Source organism: Ambystoma mexicanum, chromosome 1q (assembly GCF_040938575.1).
Source record: "Ambystoma mexicanum isolate Mex_15411 chromosome 1q, UKY_AmexF1_1, whole genome shotgun sequence".
Lineage (NCBI taxonomy): Eukaryota > Metazoa > Chordata > Amphibia > Caudata > Ambystomatidae > Ambystoma > Ambystoma mexicanum.
The window spans coordinates 813,366,476-813,389,873 of record NC_090922.1 but is presented as its reverse complement, the minus strand read 5'-3'; positions in this window follow the sequence as shown (position 1 = coordinate 813,389,873).

Below are 23,398 nucleotides of genomic sequence, written 5' to 3'. Positions count from 1 at the left end.
TTTAAGTAGAGAAGAATTCTAGTCCGTATCATTGTTCACTCAGTGTTTCAGAATACTTGATGAGTGCTTCTCAAAATGTTAATTCAAAATACCTCTGACCTTCAGTTTCACTGATACAAAAAATCCAGTGTTCTTCCAAACACCTTCCACACTTGGCCGGTAGATTCTTAATGGTTTGTTTTTCTTTAGCGTGCAACAAACAGTCTCTTAGTTAGAACTGTTGAGAAAACAATAGGAAATTGTTTTCACTCCATACAGTCTTTTTTTGGGGCGTTTTGATGCAGATTTTGCACCGGGATCAGTCGCTTGGGAAGAAGCACTGAGTCCCAGTGTCAAAACCCTGATTGTTAACATTTCAGGCTGAGTAAATGTTTAAGCGCATTTGAAATGTGTGCTCACCTCTGTCCTAGAATTTCAGTGCCGTGCGTGTTCCCGTCACTATAACGGGGCCGCCGTGTGAGTTGAATCGACTGCTAGCTGATCATTTGCCCGTCTCGTCTTGCTTCTCTCCTTCTCCGGCGTTCACCGCTTGGTGTCCCCGTGTGTGTGGAGCGTTCTTTCCCCCGGGCCAAATTTCTTTCCTCGATACCCGCCAAACTTCAACCCCCAAAACAACCCTTCTTCCTTTCCCCACTTCCCTGAGCCCAGACAGCCCAATCCGGGAGGGGGAGGCCAAGGGTGGAGGGGTACCCAAACTATCCTAACCAGGGGTATTATGCGAGAAAGGATAGTTACCTTTCCCGGGATCAACCCAGGGTAGACCTAAGGACCCCGTACCAGCCAGAGCGGGTGTCCCAACTAGAGCACCAGGTCCAGAACATGGCACAGGATCTGGGTCGCATGCTGAGGGCTCAACAGAACCCTCAGATGAGCATGGGGGTTCAGAATTCCTCGAATCCAGGGTCTGCTGCTCCAGAACAATGACGGGGAAGAACCCCGACAACCCACCGGTTCCCAGGGAGGAGGCACAAGGGGAAGGGAGGTGTAGAGCCTTAGAGGCAGCTTCCTTTCCCACTTGTGAAAAGCCCCTGGAAACCCAGGAACCGGAACCAACATCTCCTGCCCCAAAGGTCTGAAAACCAAGGAGCAGAGGGTGGCTAGGAGAAATAAAGAGCCTTAAAAGACCCATTTTGTGGAGTAGGTGCAAATCTCCCAGTTTGAAGGAGAGGGGTCCTCAGAGGATACTGGGAAAAGGATCTTCTCCTTCGGGGATGGGGGAACTCCTCCCAAAGAAAAATGGGTCCCGAACGATCCAAATCCAGACTGGGTAGATGTGGGGACTGAGTTAAAACCACCCATCATCAAACCCCAGAATGACCAGCATGAGAATCCCCTTGTTCAAACCCATTCTGGTGACTGCCTCCAAAAAAGGGAGGTTGGGGGGTGGCCCAGAAACAGAACCAGCGGAACCCAAAACTTCCCCCATATCTAGCTGTCACCTTTTTTTTTACAGGTTCCCAAGATCCCAAACAAAACCCAGCCAAATCACCTCTCTGTCAGTATCCAAAGCAAGGAAATTAACCCACCAGGGGACGGATTCCAGAAAACTTTGTGCCAATGCAAGGGCAAAGTTGCACGGTATTAGCACTAAGTTTGCCCTATTTTTGAAAACAGTGGCACACACTAGAAAACTACTGCACCATGACAAGGGCAGCTTGGCATATTAAAAGCACCAGGGCTAACATTGCCCTAGTGCAAAAAAGATACATTTCTACTGCATTTCTGCACCAGGGCAAAGTTTGCCATAGTGCTAATAAGGAATGGCATTAGCACTAGGGCAAACTTTGCCCTGATGCAAAAATGCATCAAAAATGTATCTTTTTTGCACTAGGGCAATTTTTGCCCTGGTGCTTTTAATATGTCAAACTGCACTTGTTATGGTGCAATAGTTTTCAAATGTGTCCCAGTGTATATAAAAATAGGGCAAACTTTGCCCTAGTGCTAATACTGTGCAAATATGGCCCCAGTTGGCCAAAAATGTGCATTATCTTTGCCTCGTTGAGGAAAAGGAGGGAAGATTTTATGCCCCAGTCCAAATACAGGGGCAATGCACAATTCTGGCACTGGTGGACACTGGATCCCAAGCTACCCTTCTGTCGAAAAGGGCCTTTGATCAGCTGAATTCGGGAAGGGGGAGAAGTACCAAATCCCTCTCACCCCTCTTCCTGGACAACTTCAGAACTCCGATGGGAAGGAAATTCCTGTCGAGGGGACGGCGGATTTAGACATTAAAATTGGGCGACACAATGTGAAGCACCCGGTCATAGTTGTGACTCCAGAGGGCACACCTTGTTTACTGGGGAATGACATCCTGCATAGATTGTGTAAACAAGGTCCTCTGGACCCAGACTAACCGACCAATAAAATTGAAACAGAGCATCAACCATGTTAGTTTAAACGGCAAATGCCTCATGGTTGAACAAAAACATGACCAAATTGAATTTCACTTCCAGAATAATCAAATCCCAGACGTGACAGTAATTGCAGTAGGACAACAAACTGGTGATGGGGAGTCCTCCCTATTTCGGAAAATCAACCTTCCTTTCAGTCTAAGGTGGCATTCCACACTGGAAGGAAACACTCTGAAATTCTATACAAATTCACAATCAGAAAATCCCATTCCGATTGTCCAAAAAGATGTGTAATTAGCTCAAAGCTTGGCTGATATTCAGAAAATTGGAGAGCAGTTGTTCATCCCTATTCAGTTAAATGCGGGGAAGGACTCTGTTCTCGCCCGAGTATGTGTGAACAATGGTAAGAGCTCCATCCGTGAGGCCATGTTCCGCAAACTTCCAAAATATCCAGCCATTCCCACATTTAAACTGGTAGACAAATGGGAAATGGACCTGGAAACACCCCATTCCAAACGTCTCCTGCACAGCAGGTGTATGCTCAAAATGTCCATAGGTAACAAGAGCATAGTCCATAACTGTTGGGTGTTGGGAGATATCCCTACTGCATTTTATTTAGGCAGTGTCATTCTCAATTGCTTTGCCATGAGTTTGGACCTAATAAACTTGAAAGCCTGGTCCAGATTAGCGTTTAATCCCATGGACTTTGATGACCCAGAGAAAGCATTTCGGTCAGCTCAACTGCTGCCATATGCAGTTGAAATTCAGATTCGAAAGGAAGTGGTGGTGTTGGGTTTATCCCAACCCTTGCAAAAGAACGGACACGACAATTTTCACTGGAAGAAAAATTAAAAGAGGAAAGAAACTGAAAATTCCTGATGCCTATGTACATCTAAATTCTCATTTCCAACAGCAAGGGTTGCGATAAACCCAACACCACTAGTCAGCATAGAACACAACACCATTCCATTAGAGGTGGATAACAGCGACCTAAAGAGTATCACTCTGGCTGCAGGCACCATTATTGGAATGGCGGTTGATGGCCGACATTTTTCCATAGATTTAGGTAATGAACTGTTAGGACCCATCCCCAAGGACTGTTTTGACAGTGATAGCGACGAAGACACAACACCAGGCAAGATCTTCACCCGGCATGGGGGGAATTTCCTGGTGTATTCTTCCTGCCCTTATGGTAAGGAAGATGTGACATGTGACTTCAGGAGGGATGAGGTGATATTTCAAGTCCACAAGGACTGCCTTTCCCACCTGAAGCCATCAGTCCAAATCAGCACTTTGACCAGGGACTTCTCCACCCAGCTGGAGGAGGCCACCGAGATAGCCAAACTGGAAGTCTTTCCAGGCTTCAGGCAGATGGTTGAAGAGAGAGTCAACCTAGCTGATGCCTGTGAGACTCTGGAGCAAAAGCAAAAATTGAAACAAGTTTTCTTAGATTTTCAAGATCTCTTTGCGGTGGACTCGTATGACTGTGGTCACACCAACATCCACACAACAACCATTTCTACGGACCCTGGCATGACTCAAGTGTTTGTGAAGCAATATTGCTTGCCTCTCGCATCAATAGAGTCCCTTACTGAAATAATTAAGAATCTTGAGTCCCGTGGGATAATTTGTCCAATCCACAGCACCTTCAATAATCCGGTGCTGGGGATCTTGAAACCAAACGGCCAGTGGAGACTCTGCGCTGATCTAAGGGAGCTCAACAGACGGGTCCATACTTCCCAATGGCCTCTTCTCTACATAGACCAAGGGCTAGACGAGATCCTCAGGGTCTCTGTCCCCAGGAAAAGAAATTAGAAGCCCTCCAGAAAGAAAAGACCCCACAACTTTGCGGGAACTAAGGAGCCTCCCTGGACTAACCAATGACAGCAGAAAGTTCATTGAGGATTACGCAGAGATCACAAGGCCCCTGATCCATCTGTTGAAGGGGGGGTCAAGTGGGAGTGGGGTCCAGAACAAGCCGAGGCAGTAAGACAACTCAAAAGAAGCCTCTCACAAATCCCTTGCCTAGCTTACCCTGTCAAAAACAAGGAGTTCTTCTCGGAGACAGGGTTCTCAAATACATGCTTGACTGCAGTATTATATCAAAAGCATGACAAGGTCAATAAAGTAATCTCCTATGGGAGTAAGACTTTATCCTCTGTGGAGGAAAGATTCAACGATTGTGAGAAGGCACTCCTGGCAACGGTGTGGGCATTGAAGAATTACCACCTGTTTATCCAGGGGGAACACATCATAGTGGAGACTCCACACCAACCTTTGCAATATCTTTAAAGTGACAGAATCCAGGCAGGAAATGTGAGTAATTCCCGAATTACTTCCTGGATTCTGTCAATGCAAGGCTTTCCTGTGGAGGTCAGATATAAGAAGAGTCCCCTCGCGCAAGGTCTGGCTGACTTGCATGATTGTGCCAGAGAAAACTGTCTCCAGGACGAAAGTCTTAAAATCAAGGACAACATAGAGGCATACCTTAATTCCCCCCACAAAGTCTATGAAGACGACCAATGTGAGGGAATGCCCACTGTCTATGTGGATGGGTGCTCCTACCATGTTGACAACAACGGGGAAAAAGAACTTGTGGCCGGCGTAGGGAATGCATGGCTGAATGATGCCCCAGAACCCTCTGTTAGGTACAAAATCGGTCCCCGAAGTAGTCAAGTGGCAGAGCTGATGGCTATGCATGAAGCCATCCTCACTGCTGTCCAACACTAACTCCATGAAGTGGTCATAATCACTGATTCAGATTATGTACTGAACGGGTTCGTGGAGCAGCTGGTTAACTGGAAAACCAGAGGCATGCTATGTGCTAATAATAAACCTTTAAAACATGGGAAATGAATACAAAATATTGATGATCTGGTCACCTCGAATGGGATGACCATCTACTGGAAAAAGATCAAGGGTCATTCTAAAGTAGAGGGTCCAGACACAACTGGAAATGACCTAGCTGATCAGCTGGCCAAAACCGGAGCCATCCAAGGGGATCTACTTGAGATCGAGTCCCTGTTGGGGGAAATTAAGGTCACTGCTATCAATAGGTCCCAGACAAATGCTCACAATGAACTCTCACCTGCAAAATGGAGTAAGGAGACCCCAGATGCTGATTTGATTACAGCTCAAAAAAGGGGATCCAATAATTGGTAAGTTTTATCAACACATTAAGGACCCTGAGAACTTTCCCTTGACGGATACCGATTACATAGGGAAAGAGGACCTCAGAGTGTTTATGAAATGTCCAAAAATGTTCCGAATCCAAGACGGATTGTTGGTGAGGAGATCCATATCTGGCCATGACCAGTGGGTAGTGGGTGGTCCCTACCTCATTCCGAAGCCTTATGCTAAGTCACGCAAATGATGCGGCCACAGCCGGGCATCGGGGGTTTCATATGACATTTGAAATCTTACGAGAGGTTGCATACTGGCCACACATGGGGCAGGACCTCGACCAATACTTGAAGGGGTGTCTTGTGTGTGCACAATTTCAGCCAACATCACTCACACACCGTGCTCCCCTCGAAAAGAGGGGGATGACACTGCCTTGGTCAGATTTGCGAGTCGGTTTTATCGGGCCCGTGATTCGCTCCTCTAGGGGGAACAAGTACATGTTGACCGTAACATGCTTGTTCACTAAATGGGTGGAATGTCTTCCGGCCCCAAATTGCAAGGCAGAAACAGCAGCTGCCCTGATGATCAACCACATCTTCTCCCATTTTGGATTACCCAAAGGATTGAGTCAGACCGAGGTAGTCACTTCACTAGTGAAGTGATGACAAAGATGTGGGAGATACTTAGGGTCAAAAGGAAACTACACATTGCCTACCGGCGTCCTCTAGTGGTGGAGTTAAGAGATACAACAAGACTATTGTGAGCATATTAAAAATGTTTGTGACAGATTCTGGGCCTAGTTGGGACATTCGATTACCTCTTGCCCTGATGGCCATCAGATCTACCCCTTCTTCTGCAACAAAAATGTCTCAGTTTGAGCTGATGACTGGACGAAGGATGGTGCTTCCCCAGCATCTGCTCTACAGAACCCAAGAGCAGACCTTGATAAATGCCTAAACAACTCATGAGTATATTGAGAATCTGAGAAAACACCTTCAACATGCTTTTGCCTATGCTCAGCGGAATCTAGAAAGATCTGCAGACAGTATGAAGACCCACTATGACCTTAAGACAACTAAAAAAGAATACCAAGTAGGAAACTGGGTCTACTTGTACAATTTCCAAAGGAACCAAGCCAAACAGCCCAAATTCCTCCCAACTTGGCAGGGTCCTTTTGAAATTGTAGACAGAATCTCACCAGTCGCCTACAAAATCTGCATCCCCAAGGGCAGTTTGGCAGAAGGGGATGACAAGTGAGTCCACATCAACCAGCTGAAGATTTGCCATCCCAGGCATACTTTGCAGCAAATAGAGGAGCCAACCAGAAACCCAGAGGGGGACATTCCGGCAACCTAGAATAATCCACCTGTTAAAACCAGTAGTAAATACAGGCAGGGAATATTGTAAATTGTATTTCAGTGTATGCATCTGCCCCACTACATGAGTAGTAGTGGTGACATTTCCATAACAACGCTCTGTTCTGTCTCATAGCACTGGAACCAAGAATTTCTAAGGACCGGGAGGAATGACCCAAGGGGCCCGGAGTATCGCTCCATAATCCCATCTAGAACTGGCGAGGAGAGCATGTCGATCCAGCACTAATGGGAGAAGCAGATGACTTTCTCCACCTGGACCAAAGAAAGAAAGAAGATCCCAATCTCCCGACTTCCCCTTGATGGGCGGTCAAACTCAAGTTGCAAGGGGGGCTCTGTGGGATGTTTTAACCCACTTCTGCTCTGCTATGCAGCATCACTGTGTTATGATGGTGCCAGAAATAACAAAAAGGGCCGCAAAACCCTTGTGCGTGCCAAAATCTCTGAAAGTCGCGCTTTGCAAAGCACAAAAAGATGGTTGCCCAATCTACCACGCATGTTGTCAGTGGTGAAACAGAGATCGCATTCCTGGAAAATGTCAGTGTGCTCCACAACCAGTAAAAATGGAGTACAGAAGGAAAAAGCAGTGTTTTGCTAAATGAAACCCAAAATCTTGCTTCAAATCCATTTTCTTTGGTGCTGAAACTGCAGAATGCCGGTACAAAACACCCTCAAACATCCAAAATTCTTGCTGTGTGCTACTATTCACTTAGTTTAAGAAAGCATTGTGAACTTGCAAGGTCCTGAAAAGCTGAAAGCATAAAGGGATTTCCACAGCAAAAGTTGTCTGTCTGTGGATGTCAAAAATCTCTGCGCATCAGAGGACTGCAGGCATGACAGCTCTCAGGAGCCCGCATGATTAAACCTTAAACATGTATACTGAACTGAGCCTAGTGTCTCTAAAGACAATAGTTGACATTAGTTCCCTGAGGCTGTACCGAAAATGCATCATGGATGGGAGCGAGGACATTTTTGGTCTCCTAAACAAGGAGCTAAATTCTGGCAAGGTGCAAATGCTGGTAGCAAGGAAAGAAGCAAACTCGGCTTTACTCAACTCAGTCGTTTGCTCGGAAGCCGACCTCACCTCACATCCAACTAGAGTGTTCAAAAAATTGAAAGAGCTTGACTGGATTCAAACCCAGGAGTCCGCTTCAAACAATAAACTACTCCAGCACTTCCCCCCAACATTCCGAAAGCTCAATGAGCCAATGAAGTACCTTCAAAAATTCCCCACGGAATGCTCTTCTAAGGATAAGGATGAACTTGGTGGCCACAAACGAAATTCGCAGGATCAGAGGTTTATCCGATACGAGCGCCTGTCGCTTATGTGAAAATAAAACCGAATCCATCAGACACTTGCTTCTGTTATGCCCAAAAAATCAGAACCTGAGAGGTGCCTACTTGAAACATCTAATAGTGGACGATCGTGGGTGGGACGAGGACCTGGTGGAATAGACTGATCAGCGGAGACAGAATAACCTGGCTCCTGGCAACTGTGAAAATATTGGAACACACAATGAAAATGATAACAGTCTCAGGGTCCCACCCTGGCTAGTCACCCTGGCTAGTTACCGTGAAATTCACTTTTTCAGTTCTTGTTTGTAAAATTCTTTCGAATATACAGAAATAAAAAAATAAAAAATAAAAAACATGTATAAACCCGAATCAAATGTTTGCAATCTAAGTGGCCTGTTACTGAGAGTAACCTATGTTGTAATTGTATTGATCCCATCTGTTAAAATCTTGAATAAGTATTTAGCTGTGATTTGATACAACAGGTTTGTTTTAAGCTAAGGAAAAATGCAACAGAATTACAATTAAATCGAGCCTGGCTAAAGCTAACCAAACTGGAATAACAGGTTTCTTCACAGAAGGCCTTTTCCTCCAGCAGGAAATCACACCAAAGCGATAATTATAGGATTTAGAAAGAACCTGGTCTACAGAGGCAAAAGGGAACAATGGACAGCTGCTACTAAGGAAAAACGAGGTATAAGGAGAGTCGTAAATGGCCTCTGCCAAGAGCAAACAGGGAGGAGACTGCTCCTGAACTGCAGGGAGACAGAAAGAGGCAGACCCAAACAACCATCTGTGGCTGAACCTTCACAAAGAACACTTTTTTAAAAGACTTATAATTTGCCAGTGAAAATTGTGAAAAATATAAAAGTAACGGATTTGTGAATCTAATTTGTGGCTGCACGTTTCAAGAGGCAGCAAAATCGTGTGACTTGTTCTGGAAAGAAATGGCTGAAAATGTGATTTTACACAAAATGTATTTCTGCTAGAAGTATGAAACTTTATACACTTATGCCCATGTTAAACATGCACACTTGTAGAAATGTGCTTATAAATTGGACATTGTGTTCCTCATGAAAAGGGCAACATTCTGTGAAAAGCCAAGACAAGATCCCACAGCTATGGGACTTTGAGGGATAGCTTCTATATAAAATATGTAATCTCTATATGTGATTATTAGAGAGGTTGCATATGTGTAAATATGTATGGTGCCAAAAGTAGATTTTGTGTTCAAGGGGCTAGGGGTGGACTCTCAGCCTCATAAAATCACACCATAAAGGTGACCCACTGTTTTTCTCCTCCTATCAAGGCAGAGAGTAGACTCTGACCTTATCACCTGTCTAAAGGGTGAGTTTAGGCTAAACCAGCACACACACCCTTTTATCATAGCATGAATAGAGACAGCTCACCACTCAAAAAGAAAGAAAGATTCACCCACTATCTTGATACTGGCGGAGCACCCTGCTGCTGAACTCTACATCTTCCTTTCTCTAGACTCCAGAAACTTGGCAAAGCAGAAATCCATTGCATAGCTGAACCATTCTCAGCTAGGCCCCAAATTCCAGAACCAGAAATTCCAGCATCAAAATACAGCCAGGTTGCGCTGTATTGCTTGCCTGCTAAAATAATTACCATCAGAACCAAGAAGATCACATCCAATCCAGTCATGTGCCGTGCTGTGACCAGAGCCATTGCAGATCCAGCCCAGTCCTGTGCCGTGCTGTGACCAGAGCACCTTGCTGATTGCAGATCCAATCCGATGTGCCAAGGTGTCTGTCCTAGAACCAGATCCCATTCCCTGACCAGAATCTTGACCGACCAGAATCCTGACGGTTCCGTTTAAAAACATATCTAGTGAGTATCAATAGATAGAACTGTGTCACTAGCATATGTACCTTGCTTAGTTAATCCCTATATTAAACCCATCCTATCTAGTATTCAGAACCTGTATTGTTAGGAGTATTTTTGAATTGTCTGAACTCTCTATCCTATTCCTCCTATCTTCCTCCTGTACTAGTATTGCTAAAACTATCTATGTGCTGATCTTTTCTCATCTGAAGAAGGCGAGTGTTAGCCAGAATCCTGTGCAGTTCCCTTATGCAGCACTACAGAAGATTAAGACTACAGGTATGAGCAATAAATCCCCTTTGGTATCAGTCTGTACCACAAAGATTTAGTTGGTAGCCATGGCTAAGCAGTCAGACTTATATCAAGAGGGAGATGAGCAGTATTCAGGGTTTACACAATAGGGCTACAGTACTATGGTACAAGGAAACAGTGACCAAAGCTTTGTATTAAAAAGACTTTTTTTTTTTGGTCAATTAGACCTTTGGAAAAAGTGAAGTTTGTTTAACATAAAATTGTTTTTCCAGTTTTCTTTTAAAAACAATTAATCACTTGCCCAAAAAATGCAGCTTCTAACATTCATCAACCCCCCTTTAGTCTTTTCAATTACCCCATAGTGCAGGTTCAAGGGGAGATATTCTTACCCCTCCGACAATGTCCCCTCATTTTCTTCTGGAGCAATGGTCGCAGTCTGCCACGTGTCTTTAGAGCTCAGGCTGATCTTTTTTAGCACCTGACCTACTGCAATTGTTACGGCAGTATTGTGGCCTGATGTCAAAAGGTTCCAGAAATTTTCTTGGAGTAGGTATTCCATTTTATATACGAATTTTGAAAAGTACATTACTCTTGCATCCCAGGTCTCAGGTACATTCTTGAAGAAGATGCTGCAAATTTTGTTTATTCAAGTCTACACAGATGTTGCAGTATGTGGGGGCCTTTTGGCCTTGCCCTCTCACATTCAGTATTTCACCTATACGAATTAAATTTAGCCGTGCTCGAAGGAAGACATTTCTTGATTCACTGTCTGGGTGTTTTTTCAGATAATTAGGTACTTCTCCCAATCTTTTTTCTGCAATTGGAAAGCTGTTCTTTGTTTTTGCTAGCTGCATTTCCATGCCTGTTTTTATCCAATCCCATATTTCTGTTTCTTTTTTTATTTTCTGCGGATTTTCTTTAAGTATCTCCACCGATAAGTCGGCTTCTAGCTGGCTTCTCATCACTTTTTCTTCCAGATGTTTCAGAATCTTTGACTTATCTGATTGATATTGTCGCTTTATGTCCTCATATAGCGAATTGCTTTGTGGCATTATTATTAGTCTATATAGTGAGAGAAGTCTCCAGGCCACTTCTTGCTGCAATGATTTTAAGCCAAGTTTGTATCTTAGAGCTGTCATGGGTACACAATTAGGCAGGCCCAAAGATCTTTTCCACAAGTGGCTTTCCACTTTTTGCCAATCTATGTCCCACAGTAGAGGTTGGACCTTCAGATCATACAATATGACCGGGACTATTTTGGTGATTTTAGCAGTGGCATAATGGAGAATTTGCAGAGGGCATAAAAGACCTTTTTCATCTGGGGTACTGCTTTCTCCACCTTCAGCCTTAGTTCCATTTCTATTTTGACGGTTGAGGGTGAGGAGTATACCTTGTACCCCAAATACACCAGCTCATCTGTGTTTATGATGGCTTCCTCTTCAAATAGCCATTTTCCATAGTGGATGTGCTTGTTAGGATGTTTCATCACCAGGATTTTAGATTTCCTTGGGTTAACCTGCAGGCCATTTATTTTTGCAAAGCTGCTTAGACCGTTCATCAGATGCTGTAATCCTATTGCTGTTCTATCAATCAGACAATATCATCAGCATATGCAAGCCAGAAGACATTAGTAGAGCTCAATTTTGGACTCACCATGACCCATGATTGCAGGAAGTCTCCCAGGTCCGATAGATACAGGTTGAAAAAGAAGGGTGCACCCATACAACCTTGTCTCACTCCTTGTTCAACACTAATTGAATTTGTCAGGTGGCCTGCTTCGTCCAGCCTTACCACCAGCGAGGTGTCTTCATGCAGTTCAATTAGTATTGCCAACAGCCTTCTCGGCAGATCCAATCTCTTAATTTTGCCCAGAGCTTCTCCCTATTGACTAGGTCGAATGCCCTGGAGAAATCTATCCAGGCTCCGTATACTGCGCCACCTCCATGACTTTTAGTATATTCAGCTAGACGGCTCGGACAAAACCATTTAGTGATGTTAAAAATAATATATATATATGTATTTACACACTTCTAGTTCAACACATTAATCACAGTTAATAAAGCAAGTTAAAATCAGTCAAGAAAAGTATACACAACTCCCTAGTTAAATTGTAGACAAGTTTGAGCAAGTGTGAAAACTGAGCAAAATGGCACAGTAAAAACCAAACACAAATGGCACTCTAGCAATTTCTCACAAGGGAGGGAAAGCACAGTTATACAGGAATATCTTCTTACACACCCTAGTAACACTTCCCATAAATTTGTGAACAAGTTCAGGCAAGGCAGTACTTTAACATAGAGAATACTTAAATGAAAACCGAGCAAAATGGCACTTAACAAGCTTTAAAAGTAGGAAAGAAGAGGGGGTTAAAAGAATTAGGTGCATCAACACAGTTCTAGTTGAGAAGCAATCTAAAGAAGGCAGTTCTAACAAATTCAGCCAGAGTCAATAGGCCTGTGCCAGAGTCAGTGGTACAGGGCAAAGAGCCCAGGAGCAAAATGTTCTTGTAGCTGCAGTCAAGTCTTTGGTTATCGATTCGAAAAGGTGGATGCAGAAGGTGAAAGACAAAGTTAGAGGATAGGGGCGGCCAACCCAACAGTTCGGTAAAGGATTTAAAACACCTTTAGCACTACCACGCGAAAAGGGCGGAACCATGTACCTTAAAATGAAGAAGAGGCTCCTGCCGTGGCAGTTGTTCCTGGTAGTTCCTGCAGTTTGGGGGATCCAGCAGAGAAAGAAAGGCTCTCATCATGGAGGAAGGTTCGAGTTACTGGACTACCCAGGGATGAAACCAGCCACGGTGCTGCCCAACGAATAAAAGGTATGCTCCTTTAAATCACGGTCCGGGTGGACGGGTGCCTGGCTAGCCGGTCTCTGAGTACAGGGTACTGGCGATTCGACCAAGGCAGGTCCAGGAAGGCGATTGGCAAACTGGTTGGCCCCACCAGCTCAAGGGAAGAAGGCTCTTGCAGATGAAGATCTTCTCTCGTCGTGTGCAGAAAAGTGGTGAGACGCTGCAGCAGGGCTTCACCGGTGGTTCAGTCGTTGCAGATGTCTTTGGCTTCTCTCCTCTTCGGCTTCTTAGTTCCAGTTGCGATGTCTTGCTCTTCCAGTCCTCAGGACCCTGCTTTTATGCAAAAAGATCCCCATTCATACAGCCTAGCTGTCACTCACATAGTGGAGTGGTCATCTTGGCGGCAGACCCTCCTGCCTATCAGGGCAGAGTGCGACATGGGTTGCTGAGGCAACCCTGTCCAGGGGTCCTACTCCTCCTCCCACAGAATGGATCCACCCCAGACTCAGTGGCGCCGAAAGGGGGGCGTCTTGGCAGAAGCCCACCAAAAGGACGAACAAAGGATCCCCGACCTGGGTTAGGAGTTTAGAGAAAGACACAAGAAAGAATTTATATTAAAGTTCTGGCAAATAAAACCTATCGGGTAAAGTTAATAATAAAATAAACCAGCGGTATGTTAGAGGCTGTCAGTAAAAGTGGTAGCCTCTAACAATGGGAAAATTCCATAGGGAAATATTTGCAGTCGAATATTTTTGGTAGTAACCACTGCCAACAGCCAGAAACTTTTGAGATAGGGACTGTACGGTACCCTCTCGAAAATGAACACCAGGGAAAAACTACTAACCCTTCCCAGTACCTCCATAGTAAGATGGGGTGTACTAGTTTAGTTCATAAAAATTGACTATTAAAGTCAATGGGGACTTTACATGCCCTGGGAGACAGTAGTCGGTCCCAGGGTATGGAGTCTATGTTTGGGGGTCACTATGACACCCCTGTCTTACTGCACTGAGGGTGCAGTGTAACACATGTGTATAAAGATGGTTCCTATGAGGGTGAGATAAACCCCATAGACATAAACACAAAAAATAGCCTAAAGCACACATACCAAATATGCCTAAGAGTGGGAAAGAGTCACACTCTTTGCAGGAGAAGAAAACAAACCCTTCAAATCCAGCAAAGCTGCTGGGGGACTCTATAGGTAAGGGAAATTAGCCATGGAATGAGAATTCTCCCTAACAGCGAGTTCCTCTGCCCCATTGTCATTTTAAAAGTGCATTCCATTTTTTGCGCCTATCTTCAAAAAACGACCTCTACTAAAACGTCCATAACTTCCTCAGTTTTTGTGCTAGAAACAACTGCTGCTTGTAGCTAACATCCACATCTCTAAATCGCATCTAAAACCGCATCCCAAATCCATACGGTTTTCTCGTTATCGCAATTATCGCACAGTGAAAAGTTTGCAGCGAATTTCATTTTTGGGAAATTCTGACACGTGTAAAACAGCTTTTGATTGCTTCCGACTTGAATTTTAAGATTTTCAATTGTTTCTTGGTATTAAATCATTGCTTGTGTTTGTGTGTAACTGTCTAAAGCGGCTCCCATAAGAATGTATACAATTTCAACAAATTTGACCATATTTGGTGTTTTTGCTCAGTCCAGTCTAAGATAACTTTAAAAGCCATTCTGACCGCTTTACAGTCAATTCCGTTTTTCTTTTGTGTTTGCTGAGGGAAAGTGGGGTTGATATTTTGTTTGAATTCTGCCATCCCTGAATACCTGCTCTTTCCTATCTCTTTACATTGCCTATTGGGGATTGAGGGGTGTGCAGGGGGAACCCTTAACCACAGTGCTATTGGATCTGCACACAAACACACACACACAAAAGTATTTTTTCTGTGCTGAATTGTTTTGCTTACTACTACTCCTTGTGTATTAAAGAGATTATTCAATGTTAAATCACCCCATTGGTGATTATTGTGTACCCATTAAAACATAGTGGGCCTCATTACGACCCAGGCGCTAATGGGTTAAGGTCGCCGTAAAAGGCTGCGGTGCCGTTAACCTATTAGCACCTAATTACGAGGTCCCTTTGCGGTACCCGACCTTAACAGCTGGTTTTACCAGCCGTAAAAGTAGGGACCCGCAAAGGGACCTTGGTGCTAAGTACAGTGCCGCAATTTGCGGCACCGTACTTAGCGCCTTCCCCATTCCCATTGAGCACTATGGGGCAAAAATGGGAATGGGGAAGGGCCATGGTGGCATGGGGAATTACCGCCCTGCCAACCTTGGAATGGGGTGGTAATTCCGTCATGAGACCCAGTGTGATTAAATTGTAAATACATAAATAAATATTTTAACTTTGCAAACCAGCCTGATTCCTGGTTCAGTGTGACCTGGTGGGCGAGGGGGGTTCCAGGAGAGGGGCGTGATATGAGTGGTAAAACATTCAGAATAAAGAACTTTTAGACAAAAATAAATAAGGATTTCAGGTGTACACTATGCGCTAGGCGTTGACTTGGGTGTGTGCCAGATTGAAATCACTTACACTTAACAATAGAGTGGCCCACATTCCATATCTGTGGCTTCTCCCCTGGCCTCTGAGCAGCATCTGAAAATGAAATTACAATATCACTTTCACATCAGAACCATCCTACCACATTCAACACTCCTGAAATCCCCCAAAACCTTCTTTCAAGCATCCCCTTTACCCAAGTCCCTGACGTACCCTTTGTATCTCCTGGACTTCCACCGCCCCAAACTTTTCACCTTATCCTCCGATAAGCCCAATCTACTACCTTCAGATGCTGCATCCATCCTAAATGAATGAGTTCCAAACACCTCAGCCTTTTCCCCTACCGCTACCAAAACCTTTTGTAGCACCCCCAAAACTAGTGCAGCTGATACTGCCGCCCCATCCTCATGCTGAAAAACCAAACCTGTCCTCCCACAACGCTCCATCCATGCCAAACCTGTCCGCACTGGGCACAAATCCTTGCTCCCCTGACCCAGCAAAACCCAAGAGCCCTTTCCTTTTTGATCTGTCTTAGACCTCTTAATCCTGATGTCCAGCCCTAACTCTGTAAAATAAACATCTTCCCAGCTCATTCCACTTACCCCACTTTTTCCTCCCACAAGCTCAGAAACCCTAAAGGTCCCAAAGAATAGCCATGTAAAGCAAGTCGCAAACAACTCTCCTTCCCAGGCCGAACAGCAAACCCCCCACCCCACAGCCCGACACAACCTTCCTAGTAGGTCCGCTGATACCGGTCTCCTCTTGTCCTTTTCCTTCCTACTCTCCCTTGCCCATCCTTCCAATATCCTGTTCGCCATTTCTCCACCGCTCGGCTGAAAACCCCAAAACCATTTTCCACAGAAAGCGATCCCTGCCAATTTCCCTGTTATGGTTGCCCTATGCCAACCCCTATACATGCACCTCAAGAGGAAGTTAGTGACATCATCCCTTCTCCGCTCTTCCGTATCTCCCCTACCCTTCCAACTACGAGCTCCCCCTTTTATGAAATCCTCCCATGCTCTCCTGTATGCCTCCCTTGATGCTGGGGCAAGCAAACCCTCCACCAATGCAAGCGCTCTCAGCTTCCTATCTTCCACAGCTCCTCCGGAATCCACTGCCTCTCCTGTTCCGCTCCTGGAGCCAATCCACGGAATCTCTGACATTGAAAACGAGATAATGCATCAGCGAGGAAATTATCCTTCCCCGGGACACGTGTTGCCTTAAACACCACATTCCATTCCATGCAACGCAGAACGTACTCTCGCATCAGTCTCGCCACCATCAAATTCCTTGCTGACTGCCTGTTCAGTACATGAACCACGCATTTGTTGTCATGTTGAAATTCACTTTCCTGTTCTGCAACTCCTTCCCCCACAACTCCATTGCAACCAGCAAAGGAAAGAATTCAAGAAATGCTATGCTTCTTCCTTCCTTCAAGCAAAGTGAGGGTCACTTCTCCGCGCACCACTTTCCTCCCCAAAACACTCCAAAACCTCACACACCTGCTGCATCTGAAAATATCTGCACTTCCCATGACACCGGATCTCCCTGCAACCACATGGACACCCCGTTAAAACTCTCCAAAAAACACAGCCAATCCTAGTCTTCACGAACTGCCCCTGGTATCCTTAACCGATGATGTGGGCACTTTGCTCCCACCATAGATCGCGCCATGTTTCTACAAAAAGTCTGCCCTGGGGCCAACACCTTGCATGTAAAATTCAAATGCCCCACCAGTCTCTACATTTCCACTAGCATCATCTTCCGAGCCCCCACCGCTTTCTCCAGCAATCCTACCAGTTTGCTCACCTTGTCGTGCGGCATCCGTGAGGTCATGGCTCCTGAGTCCAATTCAATCCCTAAAAAGGTCAACACCACTGTCGGTCCCTCTGTTTTGTCTTCTTCCAAGGGCACACCCAACTCTCCCATCAGGTCCTGAAACATCTCTAGCATCTCCCCGCACTCCCTCTATCTGTCTGCCCTGCTAATGAACAGAAATCATCTAGGTAATGCAATACCCCTTCCAACCAGAGCTGTATGAGAAAACCCACTGTAAAAAGGAACTGAAATGCTCAAACAAGGTGCAAGAAATTGCGCACCCCATTGGCAAAGCTTTGTCGATGTAGATGCGGTCCTCAAATTGCATTCCCAGTAGCCAAAAGTCCTCCAGGTGCACCAGCAACAACCTGAAAGCCGCCTTAATGTCACACTTGACCATGAAAGCCTCACACCCAGCTTTCCTCACCTAATCCACTGCCTGGTCCGCACTTGCGTATACAACCCTGCACTCCTCCGGAGCAAAGAAATCATTGACAGACATGCCCTCAGGCCATGACAATTGGTGTATCAATCTAAATTCCCCCAGGACCTTCTTAGGTACAACACCCAGTGGGAATACCACTAGATCTCCTGGCAGATCATCAAATGGCCCAACCCCCCCACTGCTATCTCCTTACCCAATTTCTCCTTCACCACCTCCACATTTTCCTTGGCGGACTTCAAATTCTCCGCCCAATGACGCACCCTTGACCCCTGGTAACCCAGCATGAAACCCTGACGAAAACCGTCTCGCAAAATCTCAGCCCCCTCCCTGCCCAGATAAAATTCCAACCACTTCTCCAACACCTCCACTTTAATTGGAGTAAAAGCCTTTCCCCACAACCCCTCTGCCGGATCCTCTCCCCCTCCCCCTGTCTCCTTGTTGGAAACACTGCGTGAGTGGGTGCTTCCCTGCATACTTGCTACATTCATGTTTGAACCTACACAAGTTTCTTGTGCAGCCATCCTTATTAAATGCCCAGCATGCCACTGAGAGTTGTCTTCTGCCTCCTCCCCCCACTTCTTCGTGAGCGGGGTGACCAAGAAAGGGCCGGAAAGGCACAGGAAACCACTTGCTGTGTGCAATGTCGCGGCAGGCCCCGTCGGTGCCATCCACTGCAACCATAGATCCATGTCTATTTCCCCCCAGACCGCCTGGCTGTCCTCTGCCATCCTTGCTCTAAATTCTTCATTGTAACACACCCATGCAAAGCCCCCAAAACCTGTAAATTCCTTTCCAATCACATCCACATATTTTAGCAGAGCCACACATCGCTCCGAAGATTTCTTGCAATAGATACTTGCGTAGATAATAAATGCCGACGTCCAATTTTCAATTGTCACTGGTACCCTTGGGCGCGAGGCCAGTTCTCTCTCCTCTTCCTTAGAACCCCCCTTTGCTCTCACTTCCCTATGAAGCAGCTTAAACACATCCAAAAATTCCCCTGCCTCAATCTTATCCTTAGTCGCTGCCATCAAGTGTGCTCCCAAAGGTTTTGTGATGGCCATGTATGGCAGCTTTTTCTCCTTGCCCCTCACCTCAACCTCTTTTTCTTTTGAGACCTGTACCTCGAGGGCCAATGGCTCAGTCTCCTGTCAGTCTGTACCTCCACTGAGCAATTTTTCCTTTCTCCCACCAAGGCTCCAATAGCCTGTACATCAATCTCTCTCCTTACCCCTTGCAATCCTGACCCTTCAATTCTTGCCCCGTTCTCGTGTCCCCTCTCTGCCATGGAGTTGACCAGTCCCCTTCCCGCTCACCTCTTTCCGCCCTACCATCGCCCGTCTGCGGCCTGGCCTCCACTCCAATGCTCCTCATCTCCTTCCTTACTGGGCTCCTGCTGCGGGGACAAAGCATTTCAGCAGTCTCACCCAGCCAATTATTCCCCCGACCTCTTGCCCCCCAACCTCCCTGTTCCTGTCTTTCACAATCCCACCTCCGACACCCTCTCACCATCCCCCTACTGCTTGCAGACCTATGACCTTCATCCTCCCACTGCCCCGCATATTCTTCCATCCCCTCCTCATTACCCATGAAATACCATTGCTGTTGCAAGCACATGCTCGGTCCACGCAGATCATCCTCGTCCACCCCGCCACTCCTTTGGCGTCTTCTCAGCGGGGCCGCAGAAACCCCTTCCTGGTCCTCTTCTCTTGGGCCAGGGGTACTCTCCTCCACCCTGTGGTCTTCTTCGCTAGGGGCTGTGCTGTACCCTCTAGACTGTCCCTGCGCAGTTCGAGGAGGGGCCGTTCCTAAACCCTCTCCATATTCATCCTCCGCAACGGCCGGGGCTGCTCTGTGGCCTCTGGCCGAAATCCTCCTAACCTGGGGGCGCCGTTCCGCGCCCCTCCCTAACATCACTAATTGAAGGGGACCACTCCCTCCTTCTCCCACCTGCACTCTTCCGCAGGTATTTACCACCTTGCCCCTCTGCCCTGATGCCCCTCTCTGCACCCCTTCACCTCCATCTTCATGCTCCGCCCTGCCTACACCTTTCAGGGAACTCCTGACCTCCCCTGCATCCTCCCGATCATTCTCTCCCTAACCCCTATCCGGCCCCTCACCCAAAAGCACTTCCACCCTGGACGCTCTCCTGTCAATCTCCCTTCTCATCTTCCTCCCCCTGGATTCCCAGGCCTCCCCTCTACCAGCCGAAGGGCTGCAAGTCACCACTGCCGCGAGAGCCCCATCTGCCGCTGCTCTCTGCTGTGGCCTCCCCCCCTTCTTCCCCTTCCCCCGCTACTTCAACCACAGCCCCCTCCAGCTGGTCCTTGGATGCCAATGCTTCCCTCGGGGCCTTTGCATCCACCAGGACCTTCTTTTTAGAAGCCTGACCCACCATGCTGCTTGTGCAGCGGTACCGCGCACCTGTGCAACGCCCCGCTGAACTACCTGACAGGCCCGAGCCTTCCCCCCTTTGAAGCATAGAGCCACAGGAAAAGTCTGAGGACAATAATGACAATAAAATCCCAAATTAATAACCAAACAAATTATATATACAATATGGACCGGGGAAGGGGGGGATCTGCCTGGCCACTAAATTAAAGGGGGGGCTGCCAGCAACAACCATAATAATATGGCTAATACTATTAGTAAACAAGCTAGAATGAAATGCTGGAGAAGTCAGCAGGCAATAACCACCGAGAAAGAAAAGAAAAGCCTGAAATCCTGAGAAGAAAACAAATAAAATTAATTAAAACTACCCCAAACCAATAAGAAAAAGATCCCACTACAAGTGGGAAAAGCAAACCACCCAGGAAGAAAAACTGGGTTAAAAGAAGAAAAACAGCAGGGCTCTTTTAAAAGGCCTGCGCTGCCCTCTCCGGCCGCCTGCAGCAACCGTGCTGCTCGGAACCGGGAGACACGGAAACAAGAGGAGGAGAAGGAAGCCACGAAAGCTGCCAGCTTCCTGGAATCTACTCCAGAAAATAGAGAGGCCCCACACGAAGGGAAAGCAGACCAGGGCGAACCGCTGCCCAGCCGTGTTTCACTCAGATAAGATGAGCGGACCTGCGAGCCGCTCCACCGAAACTAAGGGGCCGGACTAGATGGCGCTCCGTCCCACAACAGAAAATACCTGCTGAACACCTCGCAAAGCGGACTGGGGTAAACAGGGTGGGGTACCTTATGTATGGTACCCCGGACTATGAAGGCCTAATGAAATAAGATTTTTAAAAAAAGATTTTTTATTTTTCATTATGAACTAAAAAACCACTAAAACTAAACCCGGCTCACTAACTGGAAACCCTACCTCACCTTAAAACACCACACTAGGCCCAGACGCAGGGAAGGCTCGGAGCAGGTGACCAGGACAAACTCACGTCCCAACTGTCGCCTGCTCCAGAACCTTCCCTGCCCCCTTAAGTGCCCCGCTGGGCACTCTATGCGCAGGCCAGCTCGCTGGCCTGTGTAGCGCCAAAAATAACCAAAGGGGGGAAACGCTTTGCGTTCCTACCGGGGTGCCGCTTTTCCATACTATGCCTACATAATCATTTCACAAACCACTTATTTCTATTTTCTGCCTGGGTCATACCTGCAGACATTTGCTAAAGAAAATCCTGGAGGATGTCATCAAACGCCCCTCCCTCTTTTCGCAAAGACCCCGCCCACCGGCGCTGGATCCATTAAAAAAAATCAACGTCAAATGGCGCATATCTGAGCAAGATTTACGGTCATCTGCCTGTGCCTTGATGTGATTGGCTACTATCGGTCTGTTTGTGGTCAATCACATCAAGGTGTGGGCAAAGTTACTGGAAGGGCCGGAAATCCCAGAGACTCCCCGCTCTTCGCCGGAGACCCGGGGAACAGTGTAAAAACCGAGAGGCTCCGGGATATACCCGGTGTCTAGGCAGTTATGGCCTGGGTATTTTATATGTACTCTTTGTTGAATTTGCACATGGTATTTCAATCAGAAGCACTTACAAGCATACATATCCCATGGGCAGGTGTCTTACAGTGGAACTAATTGTACGGTGGAGCATGAGCCAAGTGAAGAGAGGAATGTGGACTTGGTGTGAAAACAGACAGGCAATGTTGTCATTTACTGGGAGTTCTCAGAGTATTTACAGTGCATGTAAAAGAGAGATGGAATGAGAGGGAAGCAAATATGTGCCGTGATACCATGGGGCTCCCCTTTTCAGGTGTAGGAGATAGATCTTGAGGGTCGACTGAAATGCTTTTAATGTCAGGGGGTAGGGTTAGGTCGGAAAAGAGCAGAAGCGTGGGGGAGCAGAAGAGTGGCAGGGGATTGAAGCCTCCTGGTGGGGCTGGGGGAACTCCATGAAAAGACTAGTAGCAGACATTTTAAAAGAGAGCAGATATGCAAAAGCTTTGATGTCTTTTGTACGGCAGAACATCGCTGCTGGAGTCGTTGTTTTTCACCAAAGACCAAATGTTGGTGAAAACCCCTGTATCCAATTCCTTTTTTTCTTTTCCTTTACTGCTTCCCATTTTTTCGTTTTATTTTTTTCATTTTATTTTTCTTATTCAGGGACCAACATAAAAATAATGTTTCAGCACTGATGCCTTTATACCGATTCTAAGACATAGCAATATCTTGTTACCAATGGAAAGACATGTCACTGTGCAAAGAGAGCCAACCAGCATGAAGATGGTGGGAGCAGGTTTGAGGAGAGCAGAGGAGGTGGTGGCGAACGTGATTGGCAGAATTGTGTGAAGTGGGTCAAAGGAGCGTAGAGTGAGACCCAAGAGTAGGCTTGAACAGTTGTCAATCCGGCCTAGTGCTGAAGTGGAGAGAAGAGTGTTGGTCAAAGTCGACCCCAAGATCACAAGTTGTTGTGGTTAGGGGGCCATGGGAAAGGGTATTTTTTCAAAAGGAGTGTGGGTGGGGCATTGTGGGCTGGGAGAAAAATGACTTCCATCTTAGAGGAGTTGAGCATAAGGCAGCAATGTGCCATCCAGTGACCTTGGCTCTGAGGCAGCCGGTGGTCTTCAAAGAGAATTCAGGTATTAGAGGAGGAAAGAACAAGAATATGTGTGAAACAATGTCCTAGGAGAAGCCAGAGGAGGAGATGCATTTACCAAGGGAGGTGTTGCAAAGGGCAAGGAGAAGTAGACTACTCTCTGGCTGTGCTTGGAGCGAGGGAATGAAGAAAGAATTGCCTATTGCGTATTCAATGATGGGAGCGATGACCTGGAGCATCTCAAAGTCAGCACTCGGTCTAAAGAGCAGAAATCTACCAAACGCCAGAAAGCTCCAGATACAAGAGACTTTATTTTGTATCTGGTAAGGGAGAAGAGTCTCCATGCAACAAACATCAAACATCAGGAAGTTACAATGTTTGACAGCAAGAAACGTACAGGCACGGCCTAGGCCGCATGCGCATGTGCTTCTGGGAATGCGAAATACATCAGAAGAACTGGACCTTAGGATGCGAGCTGGCGTGTGCTTCTTTAAGTAACGTTTGATAGAGCGGGGACTGAGTGCATAATGAGCTTTGTGGGCTCTAGTGAACATTTGAAATGTGATTCGACAGTTTGCAGAAATTGAATGACGTTTCCTCATGACTGGGG